Raw genomic sequence first — 21,079 nt, 5'->3', positions numbered from 1 at the left:
TGTGAAGGGAATGCTGGACAGTAGGGGAGCTGTGGGTGGGGGAGCTGGGCAGGGGGTATGGTGTGCAGGGTGCTGTGCAGTTGTGGTGGGAGGTCAGCGGGAGGAGTCTGTGGGCAGGGGGTGCTGGGCATAGCAGGTCAGGGGCATTGGGCATGGGGATCTGTGGGGGAGGTTTCTGGGCGAGGGGGCGCTGGGCATAAGGGCAGGGCACTGGGCAGGGGGGCAGTGTGTGTCTAGCAGTTGTGGGTTTGTAAACAGTGCCCTTGTGCTAGGCTGAGTGGGGCCACGCCTGCTGTGCTGCACCTCATTGTCCCCAACCGGCCCCTCGCTCTACGGACCATCCCCCCTCACATGCCCAGTTCCCCAATGGGGGCTAACAAATATATTTGGCGTTGGGCCCACAAAAAAGTTAATCCGGCCCTGCCTGGAGGAGAGCCAATAGGGACCATCTGCACAACAGCTTGTGAAAACAGAGAAGAGGTTGGGAACCCTGAAGCTGAGTCTGTCAGAGAGGAAAAAAGGCTAGGGCTGGGAATAGTGCTAGGGGAAGGTAGGCACTAGGCAGGCATGTCAGGCCACAAATCTCAGACAAAGAGCTGAATCACAAGACAGTGTGTTTGAATTGCTGTGCTGAACTGAGGAAAGGCCACTAGCAATTACAACTGGAGAAGGGTCCGTTGGCTTTTGGTGTCATCACAGCTGAGAGACACACTGAGTGTGTGTTGAATTTAGTTATGTTAGACACAAGCCAGTCTGTATTTTGAAGTTCAACCCGCAACCATCCTTGTGTAAGCGGGGGAATGGTTCCGCTATTGTGGGGAACTTTCCTGGCTTCTGCACTACCCCGGTGAAGTGGGCTAGCGACAGGATCTGAGTCCTCGCTCCCACTTGCTTTACCCAGAGGCCTCCCTGCCCTTGAGGACTCCCCTTTCACTTTCCTGTCTGGCAGAGTCCTCGTAAACCCCGACAAGGCTGGGCCCAGGATTCCTGGGGGACTCGACCCCCAACCCTGCTGTGTTCACCCAGGACAGGGGCTAGGGTGTCCCCACTCTGGGGTACTCTCTTTGCACTGGGCACCTCCCTGACCCACTGATCATTTCATACAATTTAAAGCAAATACAAGTTGTTTAATTAACAATTAATTTTAAAAAAAGAATAAGGAAAAATGGGAAAGGTTAAAGGAAAACACGTCACCCCGCTCTGTGGCAGGGAACATTACAAACAGTGTCTCTGGAACGTCAGGGCAGTTCACAGTCTGTTCCTTGTAGGTCCCAGGCCTCCTTCTCAGGCCCCGGCCGTGCTGCAGAGACGCTGCAGGTCGGACACTTGTTCTGGCGGTGGCCACACGCCCTCAGGCTCTAGGTGGCAGGACCCTTTTTTCCAGCATCGCCCCTGCCCGGTCGGGGTTATGATCCCCCTCCAAGTCTGGCCTGCAAGGCCTCTTGGCTGAGGAGTCTCCCTGTGCTGGGCCCTCTGCCCAGGATCCTCCTCACTCTCCCCAGCTGCTCACCGCACCCAGCTCCGGACTGCTCCAGCCCCAGCTCCACTCTGCCTCAGCACAGCTGCTGCTGCTCTGCCTTCAGCTCCCTGGGCTGCTTCTCTGGCCTCTCTGGCTCTGGTTGTTACAGCTCTGCTCCCAGGACAGGTCTGCTCTGCAGGCTGCTTCTGTGACTCTGCTCCCGGCTCTGACCTGCCTCCTGGCTGCTTGTCTGGCCCCTCTGGCTCTGGTTGCTGCAGGTCTGTTCCCAGGGCAGGTCTGCTCTCTCTGGGCTGTGCTCTGGCTTTGGGGCTGCAGCTCTGCTTCCAGCAGCTTACCTCGGGCCCCTGCTCTCTCCTTAGCTCGGCCCCACTCTGTCTGACCCAGGCAATTCCAGCTCACACGGAGGAAGGGACCCCCCCCCCCCCGCCTCCTGATTCTCTGATTAGCCTGCCCGCCCTGTCAATCAGGCTGATCTGGAGCATTGGCCTCTCCCCATTGTTCCTGGGGACTGTCAGTCTCAGGCTCCTGATTTGCCGTTGACCCTTCTCCTTTTAGTGCTGGGAGCTAGCCAACCAAAACACCCCCACTGACTGTTAGTAAGGGGGCAACAGTCCCCTTACACTTGCAAGAAATAACCCACCCAGACTTATCCAATGTAAAGCTGTTCTGTCCCATGTCATCGATTTCTATTTCCTGATGTTTGGGCTGCCTTCAGTTGTTAATTTATGATACTGTTGGGGCTTCCATGCACTCGGTTAGCTCATGTAAGATGGCAAGCTGGCTTATCTCGAAAAGACATCTGACATCAGATAAACTGAGCCGCAGCCTGCAGGGGTTTTTCATCAGTCAGTCAATTAATCAAATAAAAGCAGGCTCTGCTTCAAGTCCTTACAAGTCCCTTCATAAAAACAACAAGGAGTCTGGTGGCACCTTAAAGACTAACAGATTTATTTGGGCATAAGCTTTCGTGGGTAAAAAAACTCATTTCTTCAGCTGCATAGAATGCTTTCCATCAGTCTGGAGAGTGGGAGGTACAGAGACAAAATGGAAGCCAATTAGCTTAGGGAGGATCTGATAGAGCCATTGCTGTCAATGTTGGGAATTTCTTCTAAGGCTCCTCCTCAAGTTAATTGCTCCCCTCTGCAAATTTGTTTTGTAGGCATGCCTATATAAAACTAGTCTATATAATCAGAGCAAATGCTGGAGCCCCAGACAGAATTTCAACCTATAGAGAACTACTAAAGCACCTTTTTAGAGGGGTATCTTGTTAGCCTTGTGCATGCTCATCTTTTTACATCCTGTGTATGTGTGTTTAAGTGTTTTAGATGGCTTGATGTGTCCAGCCAATATTAAAAAGTGGGTTGTGATTTCCATACCAGTGGTCGAAAGGGTAGGTCATTTTGAAAAAATGAAAATGTGATGTTCCCTGCTCCTAAACTGAGGGGTTTAAGAAATTTCCCATTAGGCTGTTAATGGAAAAACTGACTTGATCAAACAGGGTAACTGGAAAGTTTCAACAGAATGTGACTGCATCTGAACTGTTTGCGGCTGGCAGTAATGTTTTATTATCCAATAGCACCAAGGGAAAATCAGTCTGTATTTGAAAGATATTGACAGAGATTTATCAAACCTTAATCTACTGCTATGTTGTACCTTAAGCAAACGGCTGGGGGAGTAAGAGAAAGGGATGCAACATGGAGAGAAACTGACAAAAGTTGGTATTTTTACTGTGAAACTGAATGTCTTTTTCTTAGCAACCTAGCCAAGGCCATAACTAGAGCTGCCCAGGGTGCGGAGCTGGGGATGGGGGGCGCAGCAGGATGAGGCCCAGCTGTGTAAGCTCCTCCCCCCTTGCAGGATTGGGCCTAACAGTATCAGGTGGAGGCCATGGGTGTAATTTGGAGAGGGTGGGTGGGGTACTGCCCTCCCCTCCCCCCCAAACAGAGGCCTGGGCCGGGAGTGGAGTATAGAGTTGCTTTTCCTGCCCACTGATGCCTCTGCAGCTGGACGCTGCCTCCTGGCACTTGTTGTCGTCGTCCCCTTCTACATCTGCTGGGTTCCCTGCACAGCCAGCATCCTGTTTTCTGTACAAGGCTGAGTGAGTGCCGGGGTGTGCAAGGGGAGGATATGGGGGAAGGGGGCTGAGGTGGGGGGAAGAGGCAGTGGGGAAGAAAGGGGGCTGGGATGGGTGGGGATGTTGGAGGTGGGGCAGGGGACAGTGGGGAAGAGGGATGGGAAAGAGAAGGAGATGGGGAATGGGGAGCAGGAGCCCCGCAAGCCGTGTCTCATCAGCATTGGCAGTAGCAGTAGCTGGGACTCTCCTATTAAGCCAGCCCATCCCCTCCCCAGCACTGGCAGTCCACCTCCACTGGATACCCCTCCCACAGGTACCCCCTCAAGCACCCACCAAATATTCTTCCCACTACCCAGACACCCTCTCCAGCACCCCCTAAATACCTCCTCCAGCTCCTCCTCCCCCCAGTATTGTCCTCTACGTGGCAACTTGAAATATGGTAACCCCAGGGCTCACTCCATTCTCACAGCCTTGGTTTCCAGAGCTGGCGGGAACGAGTCCACCCTACCAGCAGCCTCCTGCCCAGTGCCTAGGCTGGGCACTGGGCTCGTGGGCCAAGCTCAGAGCTCAAGCTGTGTGACCACAAGCCCAGTAGCCACGGGGCTGGGGCAGGGCAGGGAAGGGAAGGTTCTGCTCTGCTCACAGGGAGTGTGAGGAGAATGGCCAGGCTGCAATGGCACGTCCCCAGGCAGCGAGCAGGTGTGATCAGGCTGTTGAGAAGCAGGTGCCCAAGAGGGTTGAGTACTTCAGGGAGCACCTCGGGGAGCATCTCCGGCTCCATGGGCAGAGCCCAGCTCCAGGGGTTGTTGCTGGCCAGTGCCAGGCTCCTTCGGGGCTGAGGCAAGAGCGGGTCAGGGTGCAGTTCAAAGCTGTGCTGCCTGCCCGCCCTGCCAGGGGAGTGCCCAGCTGCGCAGAGGTAGCCGAGAATCAGGGAGCAGGGCAGGAAGGGCTGCTGGGCCCAGTGTGGTGTGTGTAGCTCTCTGCCTGTTATGATTTATTTTTCTTGAAAGATGCAGAACACAGAAAGCAGGTCTCTGCTGGTGGCAGCTGTTATTTTGCGTTCCATTTGTCCATGCTTTCACGCCTGCGACTGGCACTGCGGTGTGATTGAGACGGTACAGTGCCCCCCCACTCCAGCGATTACAATTCAGATGCACACAGTGCATTGTATTCTCCTTGCATAGGCTCTGAGATTTTCTTTTCCCTGGGGGTGCTCCACTCCCACTCTGTCCCCAGGCCCTGGCCATACTCTGCCCCTCCCCCGAGGTCCCGCCTCGGCTCCGCACTCCTCCCCAAAGCCCCTGCCGACTCACTGCTCTCCACTCTCCACCCTCCCCCAAGCTCCTCCCCAGCTTCCAATCAGCTGTTTGGTGGTGCCTCCTATCAGTTAATTGGGGAGCACTGCCAAACAGCTGACTGGGGGTGCTGCCAAACAGCTGTGGCTGGTGGGTGCTGAGCACCCACTGTTTTTTTTTTCCCATGGGTTTTCCTGCACTGGAGCATCCATGGATTCGGTGCCTGTGCCCCCCAGCACTCCCTGTGAGCAATGCAGGGTCTGAGGATTGTTGCCCCTATCCTACAGGTCCAGGCACTGCCTCCTGCAGTAGGTACGTAGGTTGGGATCTTCAAAATTGCTTCCATTAAAATCAATGGGCATCATGCTACAGAGCTAGTTGTACCCCTCTGGTCTCACTGAGGGCCCCCTGCATGTGTTAGGCTTCTTGGGTGAACTCCTGTGACTCCCACTCACATACCAGGTCCCCTGGGCACCAACTGTGATTACGCCATAAATTCAGCTGGGTTCAACACCTGCAAGTCTTCCTTTAGGAAGCTCTGACCTGTGGTGGGATGCAGTGACCCAAACTTTGTTTTCTTAAAACAAAGTATTGTTTAATCTCAACATAGGAACAAAGCATAACCTGAGAAAAGGAGTTTAACACAATAAAAGGTCTACACACACCTCTATCTTACCCATAGTCCTAGGTTGGCCTGTCATACCCCAGACACTGCAACCTTTGGAGCCTGGCTATACATTAGCTCACTAACCCTGTCTCCCCCCTTCAGGGACTGTGGCTCTTTTTAAAACCAGCCAAAGGCCTTGGTTTTCTCTTGTCTTGCTTGAGCCTGGTTAAACCAGTTCGGGTGGCTCCCCAGAGACTCAGAGTTGTACTTCAAAGCGTTCTCGGGTGTCTGTGGTGCAACTGTTATCAGGACCTTGTACCCACTTCCTCCATATGTGCAGTCAGCCTGTGATGAATTAACCCCTTATAGACCTTCAGTAAACAACACAATAACAATCATACTAACAGAACATATAATATTCATAAGCTATTTCAGGCAGCTCCCATGTCTTTCCCAGGCATTTTACCATCGCCTGCAATGGGAGCACAGTTAGGCTAACTCTGAGCATTTTGAAAATCCCACCCATAATGTTCATGGTATATTTGCACCTATTCACATTTTGGGTTTGTTCTGTTCTTTTCTTTGAATGGTCCTGTAACTACACCAGGATCTGCTCACGTGCCAAGAGGGACACATACCCTATGTTTGCAAATGCTCTGGCGGAGGGTCAGCATTTCCCATGGCACCCACTGACAGACAGACACACGACCAGGGCACTTGACCACCATGGCAAATACTCTTACTGCTCAAGGAGGTCAGGAGTATCATGTTCTCTCCTTTTTAGTCAGCAATTTGTGGAACTGAGATGTTGTTTTTTCTCCTTTTTGGATGCTTTGTTTTGCAGCTGAACTATTGGTTCCCTCTCTCTTGTATTTCTCTCTAGGAATCTGAGACAAACTCTCTCTTACCAGAATTTGGAGGTGGGGCATTTTTCCAGGCCTTTCAATGCAGTCCAGTGAGATTCCCATACCTGACTCCATACTCAATACCAGGCATGGGGTTGTGTCAGCGAGACAAGGCATGCAGAGCATGTGCTGGGGCTCCTGGGTGAGCAGGTTCTCTTGGGGTTTGGATGCGGGAGTGGGATTATAGCCTTGCTGTGCATCTGAACTAACAACCCTCTTCTGTTTTCTCTTTGACAGATCTCAGGGGTGTGGGAGATGCTGCTGAGGCAGTGGACATATTGCCATGGCAACCTCCTCTAACATGTACGTGGCTGGAGGTGCCGCCTGACTGTCTGCCAACTAGCCATTGATTTTGTCTATTATGGTTTTTCAAGTGAATCACCATGAGACAAAGCAAACAGAAAAGTGTACATCTGTTAAAGAATCTTATTAAACTGTTCTTCACCCACCCCATCCCCCTAAGAGTATCCCCGGCATGTGGCTCTGCCTAGCCCCACCTACACACTGTTCAGGGCAGGCCTGAGAGCATCTGAGGCAACACTTGTCTGGTCTTGGCCCTGGCCCCTTCCACACCGCCTCCCTGTTACCCCCGCTCTCATATTTTGTGATTGGGGGTATGTGGGGGTACTGGGAGCCTATGTGGAAGGCAGTGGCATAGCCAGCTTCTAAGAAGAGAGGGAGCCCCCTTGGCTCCTCCTCCGGCCACACCCCCGTGGTGCCTTCTCCGGCTACCCCCCCATCCCCCCCCATGGCTCCTCCGGCCCTGCTGTGCAACCCCTGTAGCCTTTCCCCCCCCCCCTCCTCCAGCCGCAGCTGCCGGCCGCCATGCTGCACCCCCCCCCACTCCTCTGGCCGTGCCCACCGCCCCCCCCCATGGCTGCTGGCTATGCTGTGGGCCGCCAGGCTGCGCCCCCCCCTTGCTCCTCCGGCTGCGGCTGCTGGGCCCTGCTGTGGGCCGCGGGCCCGCCCCCCGCCTCCCCCGCTCCTCCAGCCGCCGCTGCTGGGCTGTGCTGCAAGCCACATGCTGCGCCCCCCCCCTCTATCCCCGGCTCCTCCGGACGCTTTCAGAAAGGCCAGGGAAGTGGCTGCTTCCCCTGCACCCCGCTAGCTACGCTACTGGTGGAAGGGACCAGGGCCAAGACCAGACAAGTGTTGCCTCAGATGCTCTCAGGCCTGCCCTGAACAGGGGGTAGGCGGGGCTAGGCAGAGCTGAAAGTGCATGGGCCGGTTTTAGGGATACATGCAGCCAGTAGGGGTGTGGCTCAGCAGATGGCAGAGCCAGAGCTCTGGGCTGTCAATGCTTTTAGTAAAGTGGGGTAGGAGGATTGTGGGAGTGCAATAGCCACTTATTAACAGTGGTGCTGCACTATTGCAAGTGTACATGGAGGTGGGTGCAATCAGCCTTCCGTAGAGCTAAAATGCCCCATGCATTTACAACTTGAAATATCTTCAGACGCTGTGTGGTTTGACCTGAAATAACTCCCTATTCAAGGGCTGCAACTAGACCTTAGATAAGGTTCTGAAATACAGTCAAAGCTTTCAACATATGAAGCTCTGGCCAAATGCCAGTTACCAGGCCAGCTGGGCATCCTGCCTTAATTTTCAAACTAAACACCTGATTGTGTTTTAGTTTTGACAGTTATTTAAAAAGACTATTTTGTACGTACCTTTTGCCAGTTCCTGTTTACAGTCCTTGTCACCATTTTTTTTTTTTCTGGTCTGCTGTTATGATTCCTTTCAAGAATAAAACAGTCTCTGCCTGCTTTCTGCTCACTGTCTGAGTTAGAGGGTCACACACATTTGTTAACATCTAAAAAGAGGTTTTAATCAAGCATTATGTGAGAATAAGCTATTTCCTGAGCAATTAAAAAGGATAAACTGGTAATTTCCAGCTAGAACAGACAAACAGCAACAATACTGCCAAAGCTGAGTGTTCAAAAAACGAGTCAATTCCTCTCCCCCCACAAGCATGCATATATATATTTTTTTAACTAATACTTTTAGGGTTCTTTTTATTTACCTTCTTATTTTTGAACCTTTAAGTTCACGTTTTTCCATAACCATAAGGCCTAGCAAGATTTTATTTATTTATTTTATTAAACCAAAACCTGAGATCCTCCTGTATTCCTGTGGTTCAAAGTTGGGCTTTAAGAAAACCACGAACTATTGTGGCAATTGGCAACACTGCAGTTAACAGCTGCCAATTGCTAAACTGCCAATTTAAGGCAAAACTGTTTAGCTCTGACCAATCTAAAGGGCGAGTTAATGCCAGACAGGCAAGCTGGGCAAAGTTCTAGTAAAAGGCCATGCTACAGAGGGGAGTTATGCCTTGTCTGTGTCAGAGATGTTACACGAGTCCCTTCCCTAGCTCGGTATTGATTGCAAAGTATCCAGTTTGTCTCCACAGGGCCAGGGCCAGCTCCAGCCACCAGTGAAGGAAGCAGGTGCCTGGGGCAACCAATAGAAAGGGGTGGCACTCCATCCGTTCCTGGGGTGGCACGTCCGGGGCTGCGGCGGCGGCAATTTGGCAGCGGGTCCTTCACTCACTCTTTTCGTCTTCAGCAGCAGCTCAATCGTGTTTCTTTTTTTCTTCACTGCTTGGGGCAGCAGAAAAGCTGGAGCCGGCCCTGTGTCTCCACATACAAATGTGCTGCAGTTAATTTTGGGGGAAGCAGTAATTAGCATAACTTGTCCCAAAAGTGTATAGGAGAAAGAATTAGGGTAGCCAGATTTGGTGCAGACTCAGCCAAGTGCATGACAGTGTGAATGATGCACAGGGATGCATTGGGAAATGAGAGCTGCCATTGCATTGGGAAATGAGAGCTGACAGCTCCCTCAGCCAGCAGACCTTATTAGTTCAGCAGCTATGCATCCTTAACGATTGCCCCCCAACCATTGTGCCACTCAGACACCACCCCTGAAATCCCCTAGCACCTGCTCTGCCATGCTGTAACTGCTGATCCAGCTGTGCAGTGCTGGCTAAGATGACAACATCTGTCCCTCTTCACCCCAGGTTCTGTTCCCTGATTCCAGCCATGTCTCCGCTCCGGTAATGGCAGGCCTCCTGATTCATTTCTGTGTTTCAATGAAGCTGCCACTGAATTTTCAGTCTGCTACACTGCTGTGTTGTCACAGCAAGGGAGCCTGTGCAGGATTTAGGCCTGGCTTGCTGAGGAGCATATGGACCCTTGTGTGCGAGTGCTAAGTCTTATTATTCCATTTATTAATTACTAAGTAATTAAGTTTTCCTTTACCACAAAGGATCTAGACTGAGCACCAAGATCTGGTCCCAAAATTCCAAATGTCACCTTGGATCTCCTGCTTTCCTATCTGATTTGAACTGATGTGAAAATTATTAAGAATGGGGCATGGACTGTATTTTTGTTCTGTGTTTGTACAGCACCTAGCACCATGGGGTCCTGGGCCATGTTTAAGGCTCCAAGGTGCTATAATAACAAATTAATAGGCATGTTTGCAAATATGACCATATTGATGGGTCACTAGGTCTACAATAAGAACGAGGAGTACTTGTGGCACCTTAGAGACTAACAGATTTATTTGAGCCTAAGCTTTCGTGGGCTAAAACCCACTTCATCGGATGCATGCAGTGGAAAATACAGTAGGAAGATTATATATATATATATATATATATATATATATATATATATATATATATATATACACACACAGAACATGAAAAAATGGGTGTTGCCATACCAACTATAATGAGAGTAATTAATTAAGGTAGGCTATTATCAGCAGGAAAAGAAAAACTTTTGTAGTATTTCAAGTAACTCTTAAAGGAGACCTCTGCAAAAGATGCTATGTTCTTTAAAGTGTGTGTTCAAAAAGTTAACAATCTGCAGCTTGGCGGTGAAAATGTGAAAAGCATGAGCCAGATTTTTCTGCTAATTTAATTTAATTCTGTTAGTTAGGTTTTCTTTATTTTTGTTTCTATCTGAATTGTAAATTCAGGACGCCGGCTCCACAATGTTTTCCAAAATGGGGCATATTCCTCCTGTGTTTTTAGTGGCCTTGCCCCACAACTGAACTCAGCAAAAGAGGGTTAGGTTTTTTTTCTCCCTTTTTATTTTTTCATTTGGCTATTTTTTTGTTGGCTTACTGTCCGCTGTGGCAGAGATGGTGCAGGAAAAGAGCAAGATGAGGTTTAACCTCAGTGCACATGGCTCTTTGCAGCTTACTCAGTTCCTGCTGCAGGGGGACTTTAAGAGGAAGATGATCAGCTTTGTCTCAAAACCCAGCTTCCTTTATTGCAGTCAGTAACCAACCTCAGGGCTCTACGAAAGAAATGAAATAAAATGGTGCCACTGCTATGGAATGCTTGTTAGCCACTCCATCAGTACCCATTTTAATACCTAGCGTGGGAGGATCAAGCCTATAGTTAGGTTGGTTTTTATTTTCTAATTTGCCTGCATATTTAGCTGAACTTGAAAGCAGAACCAGTTTTGGGCATTTGAAGACCTCCAGAAAGATCCTGCTTTGCAGGCCATTTTCCCTTGCACCCTTCTTATTGGCCTAAACGTAGGTATAGCTAGTGAAGAGCCAGATAGTACACTCAGCCAACAGCAGACCCCAGTGTCCCATAGGGCAGTGGTTTTCAAACTTTTTTCCTCGTGACCCAGTTGAAAATTGTTGATGCCTGTGATGCAACATAATTATATCTTTTGACTAGAGTTTTCATAAAATCATAATATTGAAATACGTTCCAGCGTAACCCACTTTACATAACCAACACTAAACCCTAGCCTTGGAAAGCCAATGGTAAAGAGTATGGGAGGTGGCCCAGAGTAGGGCAGAGGATGTGGTGCAGGGGTGTGGGCTCTGTCTGGGGGTGAGGGCTCTAGGTTGGAGCTGGGGATGAGGGGTTCAGGGTGCAGGAGGGCGCTCAGGGCTGGGGCAGAGGATTGGGATGCAGGGGGGGTGAAGTCTGTGGCTGGGGGTGTGGGCTCTGGGGTGGGGCCAGGGATGAGGAGTTTGGGGTGCAGGCAGACTGCCCCAGGCCTGGGGCCAGAGGAGTCCCACCAGCCCTCTCCCCACCAGCAGCAGCTAGCTCCGGGGGAGGGGTCTCCCTCTCTCCCCACCCGCAGCAGCGAGTTCTGGGGATGGAGGAGAGACCCGCAGCTTGCTCCCCTCCCCAGTTCCCACCCACTCTCTACCTCTCTCCTCTCCAGGTTCCTGCTGCATCGCCCTTTAGAGCTGCTGCACAGCAGTGATCATTATAATTTGAATCAGCAAGGCGACCCACTGCCTGACATTCCGCGACCCAGTACTGAATTACGACCTGTACTTGGAAAAACACTGTTCAATCTAGGTGTACTTTTGCATAAGACCAGCCAATACCAACTGCAAAGCCCAAGGGCAAAATCTGATAACGATCTCCCATTTTTTGCATACAGAACATTTTATAGTTCTGTAATGTCAAAGCCACTGCATTTCCTCAGGAGGCTGAGTTGAAATCAGGAAGGAAGCTGTGTAAAATTGGGATTTCCCAGACTCCAGCAGTGTCTCATAAAAGAGTGCTTCTGAACTAGCAGAAAGTTTGGAAATACGGAAACCAGAAGGGTTTCTCCCTCCCCCCACCCCCACTTTTTTTCTTCACACTGACACCCACTGTAGCTTGGATTCCAGTTCTGTGACATCTCTCCCACCTCAGGCAGGAGGATGGGTTTGTGAGCCCTACTCTGAGCTCAGAGGGCTCACACAAAGCATTAAATGGTATGAAGATTGAAAGGTGACAAATGCACACAAAGCGCCCTCTACAGGCAAATGAATTAATTTTAAGTCCAGATGCTTCTACACAGTAAAGAGTTTATTGGCAGGACTAGGTCAGACTACAGTTCTTTACTATGGATATAACATGGTTTGGTTCTGCCCACATTGGTCCCAACTACTTACAAAATCAACCAACCATGTTCCATCTTTCAGTGTAGACAGGTCCTAGCCACATTTTAACTGTTCCCAAATCACACAATCACCTTGGACAAGATCTAGCGTTAAAGTATGGTAGTAACCTAACAGTAGTCTAATGTAGTTTGATCTTAGTTGTGTTTTCATCTACACTGTAAAATCAGCTATGCTTAAGGACCTGGTCATAAATGCCACACTTTTAAAACATGAGGCGGTTCTATCTACAATACCAGAAGGAAATGTATTTTAACAAGGTCACACAACATAGATAATGTACGTGGACAGGACTACACTTTTGGTGGAGGAAGTGTCAGTGTTTACACCAGGAGTAGGCAACCTATGGCACACGTGCCAAAGGTGGCATGCGAGCTAATTTTCAGTGGCACTCACACTGGCCAGGTCCTGGCCACCGGTCCAGGGGGCTCTGCATTTTAATTTAATTTTAAATGAAGCTTTTTAAACAGTTTAAAAACTTATTTACTTTACATACAACAATAGTTTAATTATATATTATAGACTTATAGAAAGAGACCTTCTAAAAATGTTAAAATGTATTAGTGGCACGCGAAACCTTAAATTAGAGTGAATACATGAAGACTCGGCACACCACTGAAAGGTTGTTGACCCCTGGTTTACACCTTGGAACTGAAATAAATATTGAGATAGCTCAATGGTTCTCAAACTTTTGTACTGGTGACCCCTTTCACATAGCAAGCCTCTGAGTGTGACCACGCCCCCCCCGCGCCTTATCAATTAAAAACACTCTTTTCTATATTTAACACCATTATAAATGCTGGAGGCAAAGCATGGTTTGAAGTGGAGGCTGACAGCTCGTGACCCCCCGAGGGGTCCCGACCCTCATTTTGAGAACCCCTGAGATAGCTGCAGAGTTTAGGATGACTTCCAAGCAGACTGGTTTCAGATTAGTCCATTTTCAATAGATTAAACGGTACACCTCTAGCCTGATATAACGCGACCCAATATAACACGAATTTGGATATAACGCGGTAAAGCAGTGCTCCGGGTGGGGGGGGGGGCTGTGCACTCCGGCGGATCAAAGCAAGTTAAATATAACGTGGTTTCACCTATAACACGGTAAGATTTTTTGGCTCCCGAGGACAGCGTTATATCGGGGTAGAGGTGTATTTGGATAAAAGATCTCCAAAGGCATGAAGGATATCCAGATGGCTGTGTGCACTAATGTATTTATTTTACATTTAAGCATTGCTATAGAGCTCAGTATCCGAATGCTGCTGTTGCTATTTGCTGATCATCGGAATTCCCAGTAGCGGGTAGTCCTGCCTTTTCAAAGGGCATGACACTGATAAGCTTAAGCACAGTTCTTTTGCTGCTCCCTTTGGGGGTGGCTGGAGGGTGGGGGAAGCCTGTTTTGACTCCTCCCTGTCATTAGCTTTTTAGTGGCTATTAGCTGCTAACTTTTAGGTCCTTTGACTGATTCGATCATTTTGCTGTTCTGCTATTTTACAACTTTCTTGATGCCTTTAAAGACAACAGCTACAAAATTTTTCTGGGCTCATCATAGTTTTCATATGAAATGAAGGAATATTTTGTTGCTGCCCTCTCATCCATATCAAAGAATCACATCTAGAACATGTGCATAATGGATTTCAAACATGGTCACAAGCGAAACTGGTTCATAACAGTTTATCAGCCTATGTGGACAGCAGCCAAACCATGTTAAAAAAAATATATTTGGCATTGTCAATGGCAGGTGTTTGGGGTAAATAGTTCCCACAATTGCTAACAGTGCGGCACAGTGTCTCCGCTGGTTACAATAGTGGGCGACATAGCCAAAGGCTCCTGCAGCAAGTGAGCAGCATGAGATTAGGCCAGTGGGAGCCTTGTGCACACTAGCGGTATCACCAGTGAAGCTACACCAGTGTTAATAATAGTGGGAAATGTTTGCCAGCATAACCAAGCACAGACACAGCTGAAACAAGCTAAACAGGTTTTGCTGCAGCCATAGGGTTGCCAATTTCGGTTGGACGTATTCCTGGAGGTTTCATCACATGACCAAATCTTTCATTTTCCTTAATTCCTGGAGATTCCAGGACAATCTTGGAGGGTTGGGAGCCCTATACAACCGTGTTTACTCACTGTTTCTAAACACTGTTTTACAGTCAATGAAAATGGGGCCAGTGGGATCACTGATAGTGCCATAGTGAGGCGCAAATGCTGTTTCTAGGTGGGATGCTCGCTGATGGATGACCAGGGCAACAGCCTTGGACTGCTGCTAAACTAGGACATGGTTATTCTTCTTTCCAAGTGTATGAAAGTGGGTGAACAAAAATGAATGCACAATTTTGCTCACAGACAGTTGTTGCAAATGCACAGTCATGGTAGTTGTATACGTAAAGGGCCAGAGAGAGATTTGAGCAAGACTGGGGCTTGCCCCTACAGGCCTCTACAAGGGAGCCCATTGGCAGAAGAGGCTGGATGGAAAGAGGTGGGGAATGGGTAGAACCTTGACTCTGTCCATCCTCCCAACGCAGCTGAGCTGACCAAGCAGCCAAAGTAACCTGCTCTTGGTATAGACCAGTAGCAAATTCTTCCACCCAGAGTGAGGGGAACCTGAAAGTTGTCACAATTCATTCCCTGGTGTGTTCCTGGGGCAGCTCAGCTATCCGTTGAGAATAAACTTTTAAATCTAGTCCTTAATGAGCCAGTTTTACACACAATTGTAATAACTATGCAGGTACGTTTTGTATGTGAATTTTTCCTCCATGTGTGTTTCTGAACATTTGGGCCCAAGTCGCAGAACACTTACTCCAGTTGCAGTGATGAAACCTGATTTTACTTTTGTTGATTGGCAGTGCTACTGCAGTGTAGTGTCGATATACAAGTGTGGGAAGGGAGAGAAAAGGGGGAAAGTGGTTATTTGTCCTAGGGGAAGCCTTCCATCTCATGTTATTTTTAAAAAAATACCCCCAAACTTCAGCAATCTGCTGTGTGTGACCCCTTTTTGCATGTACAAGTTCAGGGTCATGTTTTTACATTTTGACAGGCCGGAACTGCTGAAAATCCAGCCTGCACTGAGCAAACACTCTTCAGGCATGTCCTCTAGAAGCCTGAAATAGTGACTCTGACCCCGGAAGCTGAAACAATGAACCCATCCTCATGCTCCACTTCCACGGGGCTTTTTTTAGAGCATTTTGGCACCACCAGCACTGTTGCGCTGCACCAAATCACGAAGCCATACATGCAAGTTCCTGCTTGCCACAGTGCAGGAACACACCTTCCCCCACTTTGTGATTACATCTGCTCCTAAATGGGGAAAAGGTCACATACACAATAATAGTTAAAGCAGCTCAAAGAAGAGTGCTAGCAGCAGTTGCCAGGTCATGCTGCAAAGGTTTTCTGTCCAGCCATGTGGAATCATAGGCGCCAACTTTCCCCGGCACCGGTGGGTGCTCGCCCACCCCCACCCCTGGTCCAGCCCTGACTCCACCCTTTCCCCACCCCTGCCCTGCCCCCATTCCAACCCTTTTCCCAAAGTCCCTGCCGCAACTCCACCCCCTCCCTTCCCCTATTGGGCTCCTTCCCCGAATCCCCATCCTGGCCTCGCCTCTTCCCCGAGCATGCCTCGTTCCCCCTCTTCCCAGCTCTTGCCGCGTGAAACAGCTGTTTCATGGCACAAGCACTGGGTGCTAGGCGGGAAAAGCGGGTACGCGGCACGCTCAGGGGAGCTGCCGGTGAGTGCAGAGCACCCACCAATTTTTCCCCATGGGTGCTTCAGCCCCGGAGCACCCACGGAGTCGGCCCCTATGTGTGGAATCAGCACCAAAGCCTGCAGCTTCTTCAGTCTACAGACAGTTAAACGCTTTGGATGGGATTCACAAAGGGACTCAGGCATTGCAGTAGTGAGCCTCACAGCACCTAACTTTCAGGCACCTAGACAATCAAAGGAACAACACTGCAGCTCCACCAAGCCCAGTGAAGTGCTCCCTATACAATGAATGGGACCAGGCAGGCACCTTAGACAAGCCCCACAGCCAGGACACTGAGGGGGAGCCACTTAAGCTAGCCAATGGGAGATGCTGATGAAAGGGGTTTGTGTTAAGCCCCGTCCTTCTCCTGGACATAGCCACCCAAGTCCAGGCTGCCGGAGGGATGGGGGCACCTATCTCTGCTTAGTGATCCATGAATGGGAACCTGCCACCTAAGGGATTTCTTTCAGGAATGAGTTAAGTGCCTGCCTTAGCTCCAAAAAATGGCCAAATGACCCAATGACTGTTCCACTGTGGATAAATATTTAAATAGTCATTGGGCCAGAGAGAGAGAGAATGACTCTGTGGACCATTGGTTAGGGCACCCACCTGGTAGGGGAGACACTCTGAGGTCCAGTCCCCCTGCTTCAATCACTTTCATCATTTATCCACAGTGGAACAGCTCCAACAGGAAACTGAGGAAGCCCTACATCAAAATACCCCACGGCTCAGTGGTTAGAACACTCGTCTGAGAGCTGGGAGAGCCCCTGCTCAAATTCTTTCTCCCCCTCTGGCAGAGAGAGGGAAACTGAACTGGGTCTCCCACATCTCAGGCTCTAACCACTGGGCTAAAAGGGATCAGGTGGGTGGCAGCATCTCCACCTCCCCCAACTGTATTGTGAATGGGACCTGATCTGGTAGGCACGCTGTTACCTAGCAACTCTGTGTTCTTGGGGAACCAGGCACAGTACCCAGCCTGTTTGACTCATGAAAGACCTTCCTCCCACCCCAAGCCTCTGCTTGAACCAAAACCAATCAGAAGCAAGATTTACAAAAAGCAATGAAAAGGCTGTGTGAGACACACTTAAACCCCTGGGATAAGGGGGACAGGATTAAGGAAACTCCCCTAGCTTCATTTGCATTGAAGATGGGACAAGGACGCATCTCCATTGGCATACAGAATTGGGAACAGAGATTCCAAGGCAAGAATCGCATGAAACTCTGGGACCAGAAAAGCAGGGAAGCACTGCATGATGGGGGAATCTCTGTTCCACATGTTAATGAACCCACACCTGCACACACCCAGCTCAGTAGTTATCAGATCCATTCTAGTAATAAATCCTTTAGTGGTATTCAAAATAGTGACGCTCCCTAATTGCATTGTGAGCTCCCTCCAAGGAACATGGCCCATAGCCAGGAATGATCAGTTCCTATTGTCTAGTCTGAACAAAACAACTTTGGTATACTCCCTTGAGATCTGTTTACACAAACAAATCTAGTGTTCTCCCTTGAACCACTGTTGTTTCTCTATAAAAACCCTACCCATGCTCAAGTAAGTGTTCTGATGCCTGGATCCAAAATATGCATCAGTTCCATTGGGACTTCATCTTCTCCTGACTGATCATGCTGCAGGCTCTGCCTGACTCTAGCACTCCAGGCCCTCAGCTACCACTGAACTGATCAGGGGTCCCAGGTGCGACCCCTGATCAATTCAAGCCTCACGGAGTGGTGAGAACCCAGTTCTCTTTCTCTAGGTATAGCCTTCTGATCCTGAGTTGTGAGATCAGTTATAGTTTTCTAAATTTGACTTTTATAATAAAAATGTAAGTTAGATTTAATATTATAATTGTTTTGTTTGTTTGGCTCCTTTATGGTTATTACCTGGCAATAAATAACTTTCATGGTTAAGCTGGTTGCTTCTCTCTCTCTCTCCCCCTCGTGGGTGTTTTTTGGTTTCGTCATTTGCTCTGCAGCAATGCTCCTCATACCTAAGCTAAAAGATCTCCGCAGCGCCCAAAACTCCTGTGGGGTTTGCTCATCAAGTTGGTTACTACCAGAACAATTGTAATGTGAAAGTAGGGATAGGGACATGCTGAACCTGGGACATATGAGGGTGGCAGATTGAAAGTGCTGCTCGACCCAGCCTGTTCAGGTGTACTCTATTCCGGTGCGGTGCCCATTGCATATGAGGGTGACAGCTTGGAAATGCTGCTGAACCCAGCCTACTGAGTCCAGAGACATATAAGGGGTCAGCTTGGGAGTGCTGATTAACCCAGTCTCATAGACTCAGACTCTAAGGTCAGAAGGGACCATTATGATAATCTAGTCTGACCTCCTGCATGATGCGGGCCACAAAACCTGACCCACCCAGTCCTCTCAGACATGGGGTGTGTGCGCACCTGATTCTGGGGCTGGAAGAACCCAGCCCTCGGGAACCTAGGTCCTACAGGACAGCTCCATTTGGAAGGAACTTGCAGCAAGAAGTAGAGCTCCATATGAGAACACAAGTGACACAAGCAGTACATTGATAGAATTACAGACTCCCCCTCCCCCAAAGAGTAACCCTAATAAATGAGCATACCCCAAAGTAACAGGCAAATATGGTAACAACGCTCAGAGGCTACCTACCAGATCAGACCCCACAAATTACTTAGGTGGCCAAATGTCTACCTTCACCAGTTCATGCATCACTCTGGAGCTTACGTGGGAGATGGGCACCTAAAGGGAGGAAGCACTAAAGGGAGGAAGCAGTGTATATGCCCCAAGGTCTAAAAGTTGGGCACTCGGAACTTTCACAGCAGAAAGTTAGGTGCCAAGTGTAGGCACCTATAGGGTGAGGTTGGAGCCAGGCAGAAGTTTTGAAAATCACAGTGGTACTGCACACAGGGAGTTTAGGCATCTAACTTGCTTTGTGGATCATACTCTTCATTCCTTCTTCCATAAACACTGCTTTTTCTATCATCAGAAAGGATGATCCATTTTACCTTCTCTATCATTCTTTACAGTTACTTCTCATTCACATCCTCTTTAATTTAAAGTCAATCTTTCCCACTCTCTCCTCATACTGAAGACTGTCCATGCCGCTAATAATTTTTGTTACGTGTCTCTGGACCCTTGCTAGGTTCTTTTTGAGATGATCAGAACCTTGTATTCCAGGTGAAGGCATGCCATTGATTTATAAATATTCATTATTTTCATTTGGTATTTTCTATCCCATTTTTGTACACCCCAACATTGTTTGCTTTCTGGACAGTCACTGCAAGTTGAGCAGCTGTGCTCATTCAGCTACCTATCGAGATGCTCAGGTCTATTTCCTGAGTGGGAGTAAGGAAGTTGTAGGTGTCACTGCAAATAACTCAATGTAAAAAAAATTGCCTTCAGTGAGCATTGTGGTCATCCAGAGGATGTGACTATTTTTAAATTTTGAAGGCTAATTTTACAACAGTTCTGTATCGTGTTTATTTGAAATGCTGCTCACTAAGCCTGCTAACGGACACTTCCCTATGAGGTGAAAGGGACAGTAGTCATATAGTCTTAGAACAGGTGTACTTTAAACACTTAATGCATCTCACACACACAACAGAGGTGCTGTTTTTCTGTATCTACAGAAATTTGGGAATTGGCACAAGAAATAGAGAAAAGCAGAGCAAAATGGAAACTATTTCTTTAGGCAAAAATTGAAGGACCAAAAAATTATTCAATCCTTTTCTTCCATAGACAAATCTAGCCCAGTGAGTCTGATTTCAAATTATGGTGTTTCTATAGTTTTACTTTTGACATTTCAAACAAGTACGGCCACAGTTCATATTCCTATGAGATTTTGGACAGGCTGTTTTCCATTGTTACAAGTGTTATTTGGACTACTACAGCAAATACGCAGTACAAAACAAATCTGTACTTGCAGAATTAGCTGGAACAAACTATGACACTTTAATGACATCCTGTCTGGAAAATGACTGAAATGAAAACTAACTCCTCTAAAAAAACCCATATATGATCAGGGTAATTATGCTACAAGAAAACATGCATATTCACATATTAACTTGATAAGCTTTACTGAGCCTGAGACTATTATATCTGTCAGGCAGTGACCTGTCATTTTGAGTTCTCAGAACAGTAGTAGCTTTTGTTTTAATGTCTAGTAAGAGAAAAATCCAATGCTAATCTTTTGCTTTCCACATGTCAGCAAGCTATATAAATTTAGTAGCTACTTCTAATAACTCAGTCTGCAAGGTGCACTCCCATGCTGAGAATAAGTCTTAAGTATAACAAGAAAGGGTTGGTTTGCTTTTTTTAAAGCAAATTTTTTTGTACCAGTAATTCCTATAGCAGAGGACAGATTTTCTCTCCCGACCAAAACTTTTTCATTGTAGGTACTTAGGTTATCAGATTAACAAGACTTGCCACAAATATATGGGAGGGAGGTAAGGGGAATGCAATATCCTTGGTCATGCCATTAACGTGTTGAGTGCATATAAGCATGGATCAATTTACTAGCTTCCTGTACAAGGAAGTAAATGTCTTTACTGAAAACTTTCCAATAAGACAGTGTGGTCTGGCTTTGTCTGCTACAAACTGAGCAAAGATCCGTTCCATTAAATAGTGCCTGAAATATTGGAAAGTGATACAACTGATCATACTACCCGACTTTTCATCTTTTGTTTCCAAGGTGAAGACAGAAAGAAATTGCCTTGACAGACTCAGGTTGGTGGGGCTCATGCTAGTGCTCTATAAAAGCTGTGTAGACAGCACTTGGAAGTTGCAACTTGGGCTCTGAAGCCAACCCAAGTCTGTCAACTGAGCTGGGAGGCTCGCTGCAAGTTGTAGGTGAAGCTTACAGTGCAATAGCTACCAACAGTCATACTGTTGGGATAAGGGTTAAGTAAAGACCTGGGAAACTGCTGGTGTGCTGGCATGGTATTAGGGAATAAAAGCACAGGCAAGCACTATTTCTCTGCGTGATAAATAGGTTGCCATCCTTTTCCCTTCCCTTCTGCTTGTTAAGGATTGATAAGTGTTGCAGCTGCATAAGGAATGTGGGGGTCTAAAGGATACTCTTTGT

General features: G+C 48.2%; 1 long non-coding RNA gene across 1 annotated transcript in view; it reads left to right on the top strand.

The window, feature by feature from the left end:
- LOC128837152 (uncharacterized) overlaps nucleotides 1-6,874 on the top strand; it is a 29,185-nt gene extending 22,311 nt beyond the window's left edge. Inside the window, exons 2-3 of the long non-coding RNA XR_008444904.1 lie at nucleotides 6,340-6,503; nucleotides 6,599-6,874. This is a non-coding gene — a long non-coding RNA (uncharacterized LOC128837152). The remainder of the gene's footprint in view (nucleotides 1-6,339; nucleotides 6,504-6,598) is intronic.
- The last annotated feature ends 14,205 nt before the right edge of the window (nucleotides 6,875-21,079 follow it).

The sequence above is a fragment of the Malaclemys terrapin genome, chromosome 4 (genome assembly GCF_027887155.1).
Source record: "Malaclemys terrapin pileata isolate rMalTer1 chromosome 4, rMalTer1.hap1, whole genome shotgun sequence".
Classification (NCBI taxonomy): Eukaryota; Metazoa; Chordata; order Testudines; family Emydidae; genus Malaclemys; species Malaclemys terrapin.
The sequence above is the reverse complement of the archived record's forward strand: the minus strand, read 5'-3'. Positions and strand labels throughout refer to the sequence as shown.